The sequence below is a fragment of the Balaenoptera physalus genome (assembly GCF_965194825.1).
Source record: "Balaenoptera physalus genome assembly, chromosome: 15".
In the NCBI taxonomy this organism is placed as follows: Eukaryota; Metazoa; Chordata; class Mammalia; order Artiodactyla; family Balaenopteridae; genus Balaenoptera; species Balaenoptera physalus.
The window spans coordinates 17,439,878-17,455,746 of NC_138894.1; positions in this window are offsets into that span (position 1 = coordinate 17,439,878).

Here is a 15,869-nt window from a genome sequence, read left to right on the forward strand (position 1 = left end):
TATGCTAACTAAAACCCTGACAAACACACATAGAAAGATCCTGGGAAGAATGGACTTAAGGAGGACTGGTGGCTGTAAGGAAAGTCAGAACACGAGGCCCTTTGAAAGTGAAGTGAGTGGAATCCACACCAAATGGATGAGCCAGTCGCCGCCGCCGGTGGGGATTCTCAGTATGTCACCTGTCTCCCCAACACCCACCAAGGAGTTAAAACAAGCTTTGGAAAAGAGCCCTGGAATGTAACAGTTAATAAGGTGAGTGCTTGGCAGGTAACGAGTCATAACAAAAAGCTTGCACGGAATCCATAAAAGGGGAGACCACAAGGTTAGAAACTATAGTGTGTCTCTCACACTGTCCAAGGACAAAGATGCTCTGAAACCATTGGTCAGTGCTGTTCATTTAGAGGGAACTGTCCAAAGGACGGCCAATTCATCTTAGGAGAAACAGATTTATCTCCCAAGAACAGCTAATGCACTTTCTTTAATCCAAGTCTTTATTGAGCACCTCCCATAATTTGGGATGCTTTGTGGATTTGCCTGGCAAGGCACAGGACTCTGAGCAATGGCCAGAGCCAATTATTTTGCCAGTTAGGCCTCCTGTTTTCACGCAAACAACATTCTAGTTTTGAGTCATGTGTGACTCGGATGAGTGTAAAACAGCCAGTTCTGCAGAGTTTGATTTCCTCTGGGCCTATGGATGAGCTGGAGAGACATCCTCGGCCTGGGAAGCCCTGTGATGGCCAGCAGCCTACCTTCAGGCGCTCTCAGTTCCTGCCCAGCCTCAGGCCCACCCCCAGCACCATTAGGATTGCCTGTGTCCTTTGCTGCCCCAGTGGCCCACTGAGAGGTTGATGGGAAGATTTTTGAATTCCTGGGTGTCTTAAATTCCAAGGAGTTGAGTCAGCAGAAACCACTGGGCCCAGGGTTGATTTTAAAGGAAAAGGGAGCAGGACCAGCTGATGTTAAGTGGAGAGTGGACATAAGGGGAACGACTTTGAATCGGTCACACCTGTGACTTTGAGGGCACGCCCAGGTTCTTAGTTTTCCTGAGAGAAACCCTGAGAACCCAGAGCAGGATCCTTAGCCTCTGGTAATTTCCTAAAAACAGTGTTTCAGAGACCTGGCTCTGTGAAACATTCACTCAAGGGCAGGTCCAGATTTGGGAGCCTGAGGCCTACACATTTCTGAGGGGTGATTCCTAAGAAAGAAATACAAAATTAGACACAGGGCCTTACAAGGGCCTGTTTTAGGAAGCAAGGGACCCTGAAGCTTAAACTTCAATAGTTTCATGGTAAATCACCTACGTGTTCCTGCTAGAAGGTAAAAATATTGGGTGTCTCTGATCCCAAAGAACTGGAGGGCTCTCTGGGTGCTTAGAGGAAAGAAGGAGGTGGGGATGAAAGCGACTTCACTATTTTACTTCCTTGATCTTATTAATAAATCACACTTCCCTTTCTTCATCCCCACATCCAGTTATAGGTTTAAATGCTAGACTCTGAGCTTCTCAAGGACAGGAATCACATCTCATTTATCTTCGAATCCCTAATACTCCGCAAATAGCATAAAGCAAAATATCTGTTGAAGGGAGAATGGGTGAATGAATGAATGAATGAATGAGTGAGCGAATGAATTCTCTCAGGCACTAAGAACTGACAGTCCTGTATATCTCCCGTCCCTTCCTTCTTGGCTGCCTCCGGGTGGCATGGGCTAAGAGCCTGGGCTCTAGAGTCAGACCTGACTTTGAATCCTGACTTTGCCATATACCAGCCATATGACCCTGGGCAAGTTACCCAACAGCTCTCAGCCTCAGTTTCCTTCTCTGTAAAATGGAGCCAATAATCCCTCCCTGCAAGGTTGAGAGAATCCGTAACAATGTCTGAAAAGTGCCTGGTACATGGTAGGTCTCAAAAAATGGTAGCTGTCTTATTATTACTTTAGGCCGAGGCTAGGCAAACAGCAGTCCATGGGCCAAATCTGGCCCTTACCTCCTTCTTTTGTAAATAAAGTTTTATTGGAACATGGCCATGTGTATTTGTTACATATTATCTCTGGCTGCTTTTGTGCTATCATGGAGGAGTTGAGTAGTGGTCACAGAGACTGCATGGTAGTCAAAGCTTAAAATATTTCCAGTCTAGCCCTTTACAGGAAAACTTTGTCAATCTCTGATTTAGGCCTTCATCACTTTACTCTCAACTTGTAGTTGCCTCCTAACTGGTCTTCTAGCCTCTGGTCCTCCTCCTACTCTGTTTTCTCTCTACTCTGCAGCTAGTCGTTTTCCTAAAATATGTACCCCACTAGGGTTTAACTCAATAAAACCTTTGTTGGCTCCTCATTTTCTGCAACTCCTTAGTATATATATATATATATATTTTTTCCCTTAGTATATTTTTAAGATCTGTCACGATCTGGCCCCGATGTTTCCCTGCAGCCTCGTCTCACCCCACTTCCTTTGCTCTCTGTGTCCTGCATGACAGCCACATCAGAACTCAGAGCCTGTCAGTGGCTTGTGCAGCTCTGTGATGCCACACCCCCAATCACCCTCTAGAGTGTCCCTTTCTCTGTTCTCTGCTGCTCCAATTGGCCTCATCTTCCCAAGCTTCTCTGTGAAGCCTGTCCTGATTTCCTTCCTCTATACACTTAGATCAATCAGGATAAGGTAAATTACGCTGCAGTAACAAACAACTCCCAAATCTCAGTGACTGAAAACTACAAAAAATATTAAACAAAGAATAACTTGTATACAAGGGCCCCACTCCTAGAGTGTTTGGCAAGCAACTATGATGGGTTTTTTCTCTCAAGAACAGAAAAAAACCAACCTAACCTTTTTCTTTTGGTAATAAAGCACACAATGACTAATTACCTTATTAACAGAAAGCTGTCATTTTGCCTAAAACAAAGGGTCTTGTAGAGGTTGTGGTTGATTAATAATCAAAAGGAGAACTTCGTTTAAGGAAGAAAGAATGGAAAGTCTGGGTAGATGAAGTGTAACTAAAGAGGCATGCTTAGCACTGTTGTTGGCCACAGTAAGAACTCAATAAACGCTGCCTCACGGCTGGCCCACTGCTACTTTCTCTAATCCAGTTCTTGAGCCGGTCCTTCCTAAGTCTGTGTGGTGGGGTTGAACAAGAAAGGAGTGAGGACCCAGTCTCTGTCTGAACCAGCATGTGGTATGCTGTCATCAGTACCCTCTTCCCGGGGGCATAAAACCACATTTGACCTGCTCCAAGGGGCAAGGGGGAGTTTCTCCAGGACTGTCTCCTCTCTCCATTCTGAACGTCTTTGTCTTGCCTCCTGATACTTGGTATTTTCTGCCCAGCCCCTCAGACTGACACTTTGTACCGTCTTTCTCAGCATCCTGTTATGCAGCCCATGGGCCCACCTTCATTCCGGGGAGCACATTGCAAAGAGACTCAGCTCTGTTAGCCCTGGGCTGTTCCTGAGCTCCTGTGTTGCTGTTTCCCATGCCTTTTCTTTATAATATGGCCCCAGGAGTCTCTGGCTCAGAGACGCCCAACGAGCCTACGTGTTTCTGAAATCACTTCTTGCCCCGCCCATGATCCCCATCCCTGGGTTTGGCCTTTTTTTGGGTCCTACTCTTCTGTCTTGATCTCTTCCGTGTCCTCCCTGTGGACTGGATCTTTGACTCTGAGCACCACGCAGAACACTGGCTCCTGCCCTTGTTCTCCCAGACAGTGCCCTATCAGAACTCATGGGAAAACCAGGTTTGGAAATCCATACTGGCCTCTTCCCTGGTCCACGTCCAGATCTGGGCCTCACCCCCAGACCTCTAGCCCCCAATCTTACTCCATGTGCAGCCCGAAGAACTCTTTTTTTTTGGCCACACCTCTTGGCATGCAGAACTTCCCTGACCAGGGATCGAACCCGAGCCCCCTGCAGTGGAAGCACGGAATCTTAACCACTAAACCACCAGGGAAGCCCCCTAAGAACTCTTGACGTAGACCCGGATTAAATTTATCATGCTTTATTGGGATTAGGTGTTGTAGAACGAGCCCCTCCATAGGGTGCTGAACATCGTCCCCTTTTGGGAACCCACCTCCCACTCTGATTTCTTTTCTAATCCTGGTCTGCAGCCTGGTTCCTGATACTGAGCTTCACCTTGTTCCTCTGTTGCTGGCCACTGTGCCAGGTGCTCCTCTACTAGGGTTCTGAGTTTTCATTTGATTTTTTTGAACCCAGTGCCCTGTGCTCTCTCTGTGCCACGGCTGCCCACCATCCCACTGAGGCCAATTCTTCAGAACTCTCGTGGGGAGAGCTCAGGGATCCCTGGTCTAGAAGCACAAACAGTGGCTCCTCCCACCCAATAAGGTTTATTCACCCATGTAAAGCACCAAGCGTAGAGTCTGGCCCAGAGTGAGCCTATATAAGTGTTACTTACGGCTGTTGTTGTTGTTATTACCACGTAATTAAACTAGGCAAGGCTTGGCCCCCAAAGAGGAAGACATATATAGCAGTTAAAAATAATAAGCCTATTGTGGGAGTTCCCTGGAGGTCCAGTGGTTAGGACTCAGCGCTTTCACTGCCAGGGCTCGGGTTCAATCCCTGGTGGGGGAACTAAGATCCTGCCAGCTGCGTGGCATGGCTAAAAAAAAAAACCTGTTGTAAAGGTAGTTGGACACCCCCTCAACCCTGCCATGTTGCCTCAAACTGTGCTCCACGTATCTGGCTTGTAGGACTCACCTTGACCTTTCATGAACAAGGACTCCCTCTTCGTCTCTTCCTTTGGCTTTGCTCTCAACTTGTGACCAAAGATCCTTTCATCCAGTCCTATCTATCTCCCTATGAAGTCATCTCTCCTCTTCCTTGCTACAAGTGACCCTCCACCCGAACGAAGACTGAGGGTTGTTAATTGCCCTTCCCCTAAAGACCTAGAGAAGTGTAAGGAGCTGGTGACTTGGAGAGTGTCTAGCACCGCCTGGCTTCTTGTAAATAGACTGTGGGCAAGAGGGGTGTCTCTTAGGCAGGAAACTGGACTCCAGTGAACATGGGCCTTGAAATAGGAAGATACAAGGAATGCGCTTCAAGTTGTCAGAAGCTGCTGAGGCGTTGCTGACAGACTCCCGGAACCGAGGACATCCACCATCGAGGCCATGTGGCCGCTGGCAAAAGTCAGCCAGGATGTCAGCTGGGAGTAATCCAGAAGGAGGAGACGCTTCACCAAAGGGAAGAACAAACCTGAAAGAGAAGACATGCAGCTTCCTCAGGACCTGATCCTGTGCCTGGTCTGTAAGAACAAAGTAAGACGTTATGGAAAAACCTGAACGAACTTTTTGGCCAACCCAATAGAAAGGATGGATAAATGGGTTCAAGAGGGGAAGGAAAGAGAAAGAAAATAAAAAGAAAATATCCAGCAAATCAAATAAATAAATGAGTCAAGAGCAAGATTTGGCTTCCAGTGACCTAGGACCTTCCTTCCCTGCCTTCCTCCATCCCTCCCTCTTCCCCTTTCCCCCTCAATCTCTCTCTCTGTCTCTTTCTTTAATGAGGCTATTTCCCATCCTGGAGTGGCTCTAACTTTTGTCCCCACCAGGGTGGCAGTCTGGCCAAGCAGGGCACGGTATGCAGGAAGAAAGCCAGCAGGTTGGGTCTGAAGTGTGGCATGGGGCTCACAGGGCCTAGGGGAGAAACACAGTCTGAATCAGGCCCCTTCAGTAGCAGGGCTGAGCACAGAGCTTGGTTTCAAAAAGGAACCAGCAGGATTAGCTGGAATGAGGGCTCAGGTGGGACGTGCCAAAATTACGCAAATGAAGAAAATGTTCTCTCTTGTACAGGGAGATCTGTGGCACGAACCATTAAGGCTAATCAGCGATGAAGTTCATTGATACAACAATGTGTAACTGTTAAAAGAATTCTATTCACGTATCATGAAATTCACCCTTTTAAAGGGTGAACCTAGCAGTTTTTAGTGTAGTCACAGAGTTGTGCAACCATCTCCACTATCTAATTCTAGAATATTTCATCACCCTGAGTCTATTAGTGGTTACTCCCCAATCCCCCTCCCCCCAGCCCCTGGCTACAAGTAATTTACTTCCAGTCCCTGGATTTGCCCATTCTGGACATTTCATAGAAATGAAATCATACAACATGTAGGTGGCCTTTTGTTTCTGTTCTTTCACTTAACACAGTGTTTTCAAGGCTTACCCATGTTGTAGCATTTATCAGGACTTCGTTTCTTTTGGTGGCTGAATAATATTCGATTATGTGGATATACCACATTTTGTTTACCCATTCATCAGTTGATAGATATTTGTGTTATTTCCAGCTTTTGGCTATGTGAACAATGCTGCTGCTATGAACATTTGTGTACAAGTTTTTGTGTGAACATGTTTTTATTTCTCTTGAGTATCTACCTAGGAGTAGAGTTTCTAGGTCATTTATGGTAGGTAATTCCATGTTTATCTTTTTGGGGAACTACCAAACTGTTTTCCACAGTGGAGTACCATTTAATATTCCTACCATCAATGTACAAGGGTTCCAGTGTCCACATATTCTTGCCAACACTTGTCATTGTACATCTTTTTACTAGAGCCATCCTAGTGCGTGTGAAGCTGCACCTCACTGTGGCTTTGATTTGTACTTCTCTAACTACTAATGATCCTGCGCATCTTTTCAAACATTTATTGGCCATTAGTATATCTTCTTTGGGTAAATACTTATGCATAACTTTAACTGTACACACACATACCCATATTCCCCAGTACAGTCTGAGACTGTGCACAAGTTCTGATAATTGCTTCTTCAGTTATCATTGGTGGTCAGAGTGGAGGGGATAATCCCTGAGGCTTCCTTGAAGGAAGAGACATTTTGTGCAGGTTGACGTTTTCCCTCAAAGTTACTTTTCTCGGCTGTCAGGTGGCATAATACTGTGGGGATTCAATTGAGAGTGAATACGGACAGGATGATATTCAGTGGCTCACACTGGTTCAGCGATACCAATTGTTTAAGGTCTGCGTCTGTTCTGACTGGTTGATGCCCATTCCGTAATGGTTATTGAACATTTAGAACACCATGCCTGTATACAGAGTGTCCAGCACACGTGCCTGGCATACAGTTGGTAACTCTTCCTTTCCTTTCCTTTTCTTTGCTTCTTTTTTTTTTGGCTCCTTTATGTCCCGCCATTATAGAGAGTAGGCCATTGGTTGCTAGAATCTATTTTTCATTGTCTTGCATCCCTGAATTTTCATCTAATCCTGGATCCTGGAGGGTGCTTTGATGCTTTTTGGTGGGTGTCCTGGTTCTTTTTCATGAAAACGAGATCTCAATTACTTTAACAATTGCTCAGAACCCCAGAAACCCCTCATGAGCCACTCGGTCTATTAACTTGAAGACCCCCTTTAAAGGAAATCTCTTTTTATTGGTGGGGGTGGGGGGGCGTCTCACGGCTTGTGTGATCTTAGTTCCCTGACCAGGGATCGACCCTGTGCCCCCTGCAGTGGAAGTGTGGAGTCCTAACCACTGGACTGCCAGGGAAGTCCCTAAAGGAAGTCTTTCTGTGTGAACACATTGAGTTCACATTCCGTCATGTTCTCGCTCACTGATCCCACTGGTGGAATTGTTCGTAATGGTGAACAAATGAAAACAATGTAAATGTGATTAATAGAGGACAGATTAAATAAAGCATGGGACAGCCATATATTTCAGGGGTTGGTACACTTTTTTTTTTTTGGCCGAGCCTCGCGGCTTGTGGGATCTTAGTTCCCCGACCAGGGATCAAACCTGTGCCCCCTGAGGTGGAAGCGCGGAGCCCTAACCACTGGACGGCCAGGGAATTTCCTGGCACACTTCTTCTGTAAAGGACCAGATAGTAAAGTTTTAGGCTTTGTGGGCCATAGAGTCTCTGATGTAACTGTTCATCTCGGTGACTGTAGCGCAAAACCAGCCACAGACAATATGTAAATGAATGGGCTTGGCTGTGTGCCAGTAAAGCTTTATTTAGGTGCTGGGCCATCTTTGGTGTGGAGGCCACGGTTTGCTCACCTCTGATATGATGAATTCTTACTATGTGGCTATTAAAGAGAATCAAATAGAATTAGGTGTTTTGACAAAGATGTCCATCAAGTCATTTAAATATATACATGTATATTTTTTTCGGGGGAGGGAGCAAAATTGCATACACCTTCAAGGACACACACCCAACTGTTAACAGTAGTCACACCTAGTGATTAGGATTGGGGAAGTGGGAGGTTGGGACAGATGGGCTCTTTTCCTGACTTTATTGAATGTTGTGCACATTCAAAATGAGAGAGCTTTGCTTTTGTAATTAAATAAAATTCAATTGGGATTTTTTTAATTCAAAGAATTTTACTAGTCTTAGTCATGATGTACATAAAGTTATATGCTACATAAAATAGAACAACTTCGCGATCATAATAACCACACAATCACCATTACACAGTGCCTCTAAGCCATGGCATCTCATGGTTATAAATGGGAGTCTACACGGATCCAGGGACAAAGAGGAGGCAGGTTGGTTGAGAAGCCAGGTCAGAGCCTTGGTTGGGAGGCTTGAGGCTGTGTCTGGAGCCAGGGTCTGAGGCAGAGCTGAAGACAGAGGCATCAAGCCTCAGCTCAGGCCTTCTCTAGTCAGCACCCCCCAACCCCCAACATCAAGTCCCTTCTAGCTCTAAAGGGTCTCAGGAATGTTCCAGCAGCTTCTGCTTTCCGGGTCATCAGCTGCATTTTCACCTGGTCAGTAGCCCTCATTTCCTCATTTGCTGAAGATCTGCTGCGGGCTAGTCCTGGTGCCAGTGGGTGGAGGAGGTCTGTACCCGCACAGACGGAGCAGGAGGGAGACTTGTAAATAGGTGAAGTTCATGGCCCTGGAATACGTGCACCACAGAGGTGAGTGCGAGTGGGAGGGGATCTTTGTGCAAGGGTCACATCTGAGTCACAGCTGAGTCACTCTGAAGTGTGAATAGGAGTTCGCCAAATCCACCAAGGCAGGGCAGGAAATTCCAGGCAGAGAGAAGAGCAGAGATGCAGATCCAGAGACGGGAAATACTGTCCAGGGCACCTTAAGAAGTTTATGAACAGAGGTGAGGCTGAGAAGCCACAGACCAGGAAGGGGAACTAGCAGAGGGCAGCAAGCAGGGGAAACAGGAAGTCAAATGTGAGCTTTAGGGCTTCCCTGGTGGTGCAGTGGTTGGGACTCTGCCTGCCAATGCAGGGGACACGGGTTCGAGCCCCGGTCTGGGAAGATCCCACATGCCGCCGAGCGACTAAGCCCGTGAGCCACAACTACTGAGCCTGTGCATCTGGAGCCTGTGCTCCGCAACAAGAGAGGCCGCGATAGTGAGAGGCCCGCGCACCGCGATGAAGAGTGGCCCCCGCTCGCCGCAACTGGAGAAAGCCCTCACACAGAAACGAAGACTCAACACAGCCAAAAAAATTAAATATAAATAAATAAATAAGTAAATTTATTAAAAAAAAAAATTTGAGCTTTAGAGAGATTTTCTGGTGGAGGAGAATGGGAGGGGAGAGCGGTTAACGATCTCTTGTCCATGCTGCCCTTACCTCTGGGCCATTCTCAAAGCTGCCTACTCCACTTACTATGTCCTCTTCCCTCCTCTTGGCATGGCCAGTTCTCCTTCAGTCTTTAAACTTTTAAAACGCAGGCATCACCCCACCAAGAAACGTTTACTGACATCTCCATCCCATCCCCCACCTCTCCCAGCTGGGCTAGGGAACCCTGCTCTGGGCTCCGTGAGGTTCTGGGCATTTCTCTGTCTCTGCGTGAATTCCATTGCTTTATGATTGTATTTTTCTTTCTAAGTCATGACTAGAGTGTGATTTTCCTAAGGCAGGGGCCAGGTCTCATTGGTTTCCAATGCCTGGCATAAAACTTGGCACAGAAAAGGTAATCGGACTGAATGAGTAAACCGATGAATAAAAGGTGAAGAGGGGAGATGAGAGATATTTGAGAGGTTGAATCAGGATAAGTTGTCAAAGTATTGGGCAGGGCTAGTGGTAAGGGTGGGCAGTGGGAGGGTGGCATCTAAGATGATGCCAGGTTTTCCGGTTTGGGAGCTGGGGATGCCTGAACTGTTTTGACTTACAATACTCTGACATCCAATGTGTGGGTGTTTTCCTCACAATAACCAGTTCTCCAACTCTCCAGACACCATCTGGGTGTCCAACAATTCAATTCAGTTCTGACACTACTGACCAGGAGTTAGTGTCAGAGCCCACAGGTTAAGGGCTCAGTCCCACAAGCATGCCTCTACTTCACACGCAATTCAATTCAATTCTGGCACAACCTATCTGGAGTTAGTGTCAGATCCCACAGGTTAAGGGCTCAGTCCCACAAGCACGCCTCTACTTCAGATGCAATTCAATTCAATTCTGACACGACCTACCTGGAGTTAGTGTCAGATCCCACAGGTTAAGGGCTCAGTCCCACAAGCATGCCTCTTCTTCAGATGCCAATAGCAAGGCCCAGGTTCCCACCTGTACTCCTGACATCGGGGGTTTCTACAACCCCCTCTTCAGGTTCAGTAATTTGTTAGAATGGCTCATAGAACTCAGAGAAACACTTTACTTGTATTCACCAGTTTCTTATAAAGGATATGACTCAGCAACAGCCAAATAGAAGAGTTTTGATATTTAACTGTTAATCTCTCTAGGGAAATACAGATGAGAAGGCAAAACCCCCAAACACAGGAAAGATGCAGAGAGTTAAGAAATCTCTTACGGTTATTACAGCCTTAGTCCTTATTCTACAGTTTCCAATTCTTTTTCCTAGAGGGAAGCTAGGAGCCCAATTTATTAATTTGTTCACTCATCTAATAAACATTTATTGATCACCTGCTCTGGACCAGACACTGGAGGTACAAAGGTGGATAAGGCCCAATTTGTAGCTCTTGTGGGGTTCACAGGCCAGAGCTGGGGAGACTGACCAAATGATCATCCTGAATTTGATGACTACGAATAATACGGGTAGAAAGGAAGAGCTCTGGAAGGAAGGAGCAGCCCTTTCCCCCTGGGACTGAATCATCTCAGTTCCTGCCTGGAGCACATGCCCTGAATTGCAAATGGGGGGGTAAATTGGCATGGATTTTTTTTTTTTTTTAAAACATCTTTATTGGAGTATAATTGCTTTACAATGGTGTGTTAGTTTATGCTTTATAACAAAATGAATCAGTTATACATGTACATATGTTCCCATATCTCTTCCCTCTTGCATCTCCCTCCCTTGGCATGGATTTTTTTTTTTTTTTTTTACACTGTCATATATATTTATTTCTGTAGTTACTTTTACCAGTGCCCTTTACTTCTTCATGAGGATTTGAGTTACCACCCAGTGTGTTTTCATTTAGCCTGAAGGACTCCAATTAGCATTTCTTGTTGGGAAAGTTTGCTAGTGATGAATTCTCTGTTTTTGTTCACCTGAGAATGTCAGAATTTCTCCCTCATTTAAACAGTTTAAACCTTTTATTTTGAGATAATTATAGACTGATATGTAAGATGTAGTAGAGAGATCCCATGACTTTTTTTTTTTTTTCTTTCACACACACACACTGTATTTGGCATGGATTTTATGTAGGAAAATATTTGGCAATAACGAGCAAAAATTTTCCAGCATTTTCTCTTTCAGGAGCGTACCTTTCCTTGTACATGTAAGAAATTACATACGTACAAGGTTTTTCACTGTAGCGCTGTTGGTAATAACAAAGGCTGGAAATAACCTTAATGTTCAACATTAATAAAAAAGATGGTGCAGCCACACAAAGGAATCCTATGCAACTGTAAAACCGAAGAGGAAGCTCTGTATGTGCTGATCTGTAACATTCTCCACGATATACTGAGAAGTGGAAAAGCAAGTGTCTGAACTGTGTTATAATATGCTGCCATTTTTAGAAAAAATTTTATATATATATATAAAAATTATACATATATATATATCTCATATATGTATAAACTAGCTCTGTACAGAAACAAAAGAAACTTACAGTTCTTCTGGGGAGAGGAACTGGGTGTCCAAGAGACGATGAGAGGGAAACTTCAGTGCGTACTTCTCACCATTAAAATTTTTTTAAATTAATTTTTATTGGAGTATAGTTGCTTTACAATGTTGTTTTAGTTTCTACTATACAGCAAAATGAATCAGCTATACGTATACATATATCCCCTCTTTTTTGGATTTCCTTCCCATTTAGGTCACCACAGAGCATTGAGTAGAGTTCCCTGTGCTATACAGTAGGTTCTCATTAGTTATCTATTTTATACATAGTATCAAGATTGTATATATGTCAATCCCAATCTCCCAATTCATCCCACCCCCCACTTCTCCCTTGGTATCCTTACGTTTGTTCTCCACGTCTCCATTTCTGCTTTGCAAATAAGATCACCATTTACAATTTTAATGTATTGTCTATTTTTTTTTTTTAAAGGCACCCCTCTCCTTACTCTCCTTACCTGAGGACAGGGAGGGGAATGGCAATTTGTGTCTCTGGGAGGGTGTCCCTGGCTGAGGTTCATAGAGATGATCCCTTTATCCTGCAGCAGAAAGGCCACCTGGGGCATCTTTCTTCACGTGGACTTGGCCTGAACTTTCAGTGTTGCCAGTAGCTGCTCAACCTAATGTTAGCTTTCATTTCCTTTTCCACCTCCTAAGAAAGGCTCTGTGCTTTCACAAGCCTCAGGGTTTGGTCTGTGTCAGGTCCCAAGTCTCCGATCGGACGGGCCGCTGGCTGGTTTCAGCTGCTGGCAGCTGTGTGACAATCCAGCATCTCAAGCTTATTGCTCACCAGATGTAGCTGTTTGAATTCAGCTCAGTTTGCTTCTTGCTCTGGGGCTGTTCCCGTTGTCAACGCTTCCTGCTCTGATGGGGGAAGTCCCCTTTAAAGCCACGTGCTTAAAACTGAAACCAAAGTGTAAAGGCCACCACAAGGGCGGGGTCTCAAGTACCTCTTAAATCCTCGCTGATGTCCTCCTTTTGTAGGACGTTCAAGGCCAAGGTGGCTCAAGGAACCCAGCTCCTGGTAATTTCTAAATCTAGACTTGTTTTCCCCCCAGGGAGGGATTTTGTCCCTTGCCTCTCTCGCCACCAAGCCTTTTCTTTTCTGATTCACATTTTAAATTTAGCCAAGAATTGCAGAACGTTTTTAAAAGGCAGAAACCAGCCACAGGGTGATCCCCCTGCCCCCTCAAACCAAAGAGCTGACTCCCTCATTGCCCTTAGACACCTTAAGCAGGGGGTTGGGGTGTACCTTAGGGACCAGGCAGGTAAAGCAAGTGTGAGTACCTACCGGGAGTCAGGTAGGAGTGGGGTGCTGTAGAAGCCGTGAGATCCACGCCTTACACAGGATGGCAGGTGCTACCCTGGTCCAGCCCATATAGGTACATGGGATTTTTTTTTTGAGGGGTGGAGGCACATGAGACTTTGATATGAAATTTCATGCATCTTTGAAACATTACGAGTGTCCCAATCCAGCGTAGGCCTCCTGAGCACATCCTCTTCCCTAGGAAAGCAGCTGTATTTCTGCCGGCTTTCTCAGGCACCCCTCAGCAGGAAGCCTTTAGTCTGGGACTGCCTTAGGATGGTTGCATGATACTTCATCTTTGGCTTGGTCCTTACAGGCTGCTAGAACAAACTACCACAGACTGGGTAGCTTATAAACCACGGAAACTTCTCTCTCACCATTCTGGAGGCTGGGAAGTACAAGTTCACGGAGCCGGCAGATTCAGTGTCTATTGAGGGCCTGCTTCCTGGTTCATAGACGGCTGTATTCTCGCAGTGTCCTGACATGCAGGAAGGGACTAGGGCGCTCTGTGGGGTTTCTTTTATAAGGCACTAATCTCATTCATGAAGGTGCCACCCTCATAACTCAATGACCTCCCAAACGCCCCCATCTGCTAATACCATCACCTTGGGAGTTAGGATTTCAACATATGAATTTTGGGGGGGACACAAACATTCAGACCACAGCAACCTTGTACCAGACAAGACCCCCAGGCCCTGTGGAACCAAAGACTGTTTGATGAATATGGCGTCTCAAGGAGAGATCAGCCCTGGATTTGAATAGTTTTAACATTTGTTTTGGTTGTTTTTACTATTTAATCTGTGTCTCTACCATCGAGCATTTCAAATTTAAAATTGCTTATGCCTTTATAGATTGCTTTTCCCCCCATTAACTGCTTTTGGTAACAGTTGTGTTGAGACAGACTTCACATATGCTCCAATTTACCCGTTTAGATTGTACAACTCGTGGCTTTTAATACATTCACAGAGTTGTGCAACCACCACTACAATCAGAACATTTTCACCATCCCCAAAAGAAACCCAGCCAGCAGCAACTACACATTTACTCCCCAGGCCCAGGCACTGCTTTCATTTTCTATGGACTTGTGTAGTCTATCATTTCATATAAATGGAATTATGCCATATATAGCCTTTGTGTCCGTCCTTTCACTTAGCATAATGTCTTCAAGGTTCACCAATGTTTCAGCATGTATCAGTACTCTGTTCCTTTTTATTGCTAAATAACAGTTCATTGTACAGATATATTACATTTTATCTATTCATTAGTTGATGGACATTTGGTTTGTTTCTACTTTTTTAAAAATAATTTTATTTATTTTTGGCTGCAGTGGGGTCTTCGTTGCTGTGCGTGGGCTTTCTCTAGTTGCGGCGAGCAGGGGCTACTCTTTGTTGCGGTGCGCGGGCTTCTCATTGCGGTGGCTTCTCTTGTTGCGGAGCACAGGCTCTAGGCACGTGGGCTTCAGTAGTTGCAGCATGTGGGCTTAGTAGTTGTGGCACGTGGGCCCTAGAGCACGCAGGCTTCAGTAGTTGTGGCACATGGGCTTAGTTGCTCCGCGGCATGTGGGATCTTCCCGGACCAGGGATTGAACCCAAGTCCCCTGCATTAGCAGGCAGATTCGTAACTACTGCATTACCAGGGAAGTCCCTGTTTCTACTTTTTGACTATTGTGAATAGTACTGCTGTGAATATTCATGTACACATTTTTTTATTGTGGCAAAATATGAATAATATAAAATTTACCAGGGAATTCCCTGGTGGTCCAGTGGTTTGGACTCCGTGCTTTCACTGCTGAAGGCCCGGGTTCAATCCCTCGTTGGGGAACTAAGATCCCATAAGCTGCCTGGCCAAAAAAAAAAAAGTTACCATATTAACCATTATAAAATTATTGTAGAATACTTTTTTAAGTGTATAAAATAATTTGCTTACATTTATAGAACTATATTTGTTTCATTTCCACTTCTTTTTAAAACTTTCGGTAATTATTTTTAAAATTATGGTAAAATAGACATAAACATAAAATTTCTAAGTGTACAGTTCGGGAGCATGAAGTACTTTCACATTGTTGTACAATCACTAGCACTACCTATGTCCAGAACTTTTTTTATCTTCCCCAATTGAAACTCTACCCGTTAAACAATAACTCCCCATTCTTCCCTCCCCCCAGCCCTTGGCAACCATCATTCTACTTTCTGTCTCTGTGAATTTGCCTATTCTTAGTACCTCATATAAGTAGAATCATGCAATATTTATTCTTTGGTGACTGACATTTTATTTAGCATAATGTCTTCAAGCTTTGCTCATGTTGTAGCATGTATCAGAATTTCATGCCTTTTTAAGGCTGAATAATATTCCATTGTATGTGTATGCCACATTTTGTTTATCCATTCATTGTGTATGAGTTTATATGTGGACATGTATTTCTTTTTCCCTAGGGAATATACCTGGGGGTGGGATTGCTGGGTATTATGGTCACTCTATATTTAACCTTTTGAGGAACTGCTAGACTATTTTCTAAAGTGACTGCACCATTACACATCCTTGTCAACACTTGTTATTATCTGTTTTTTTGATTATAGCCAGCTTAGTGGGTAT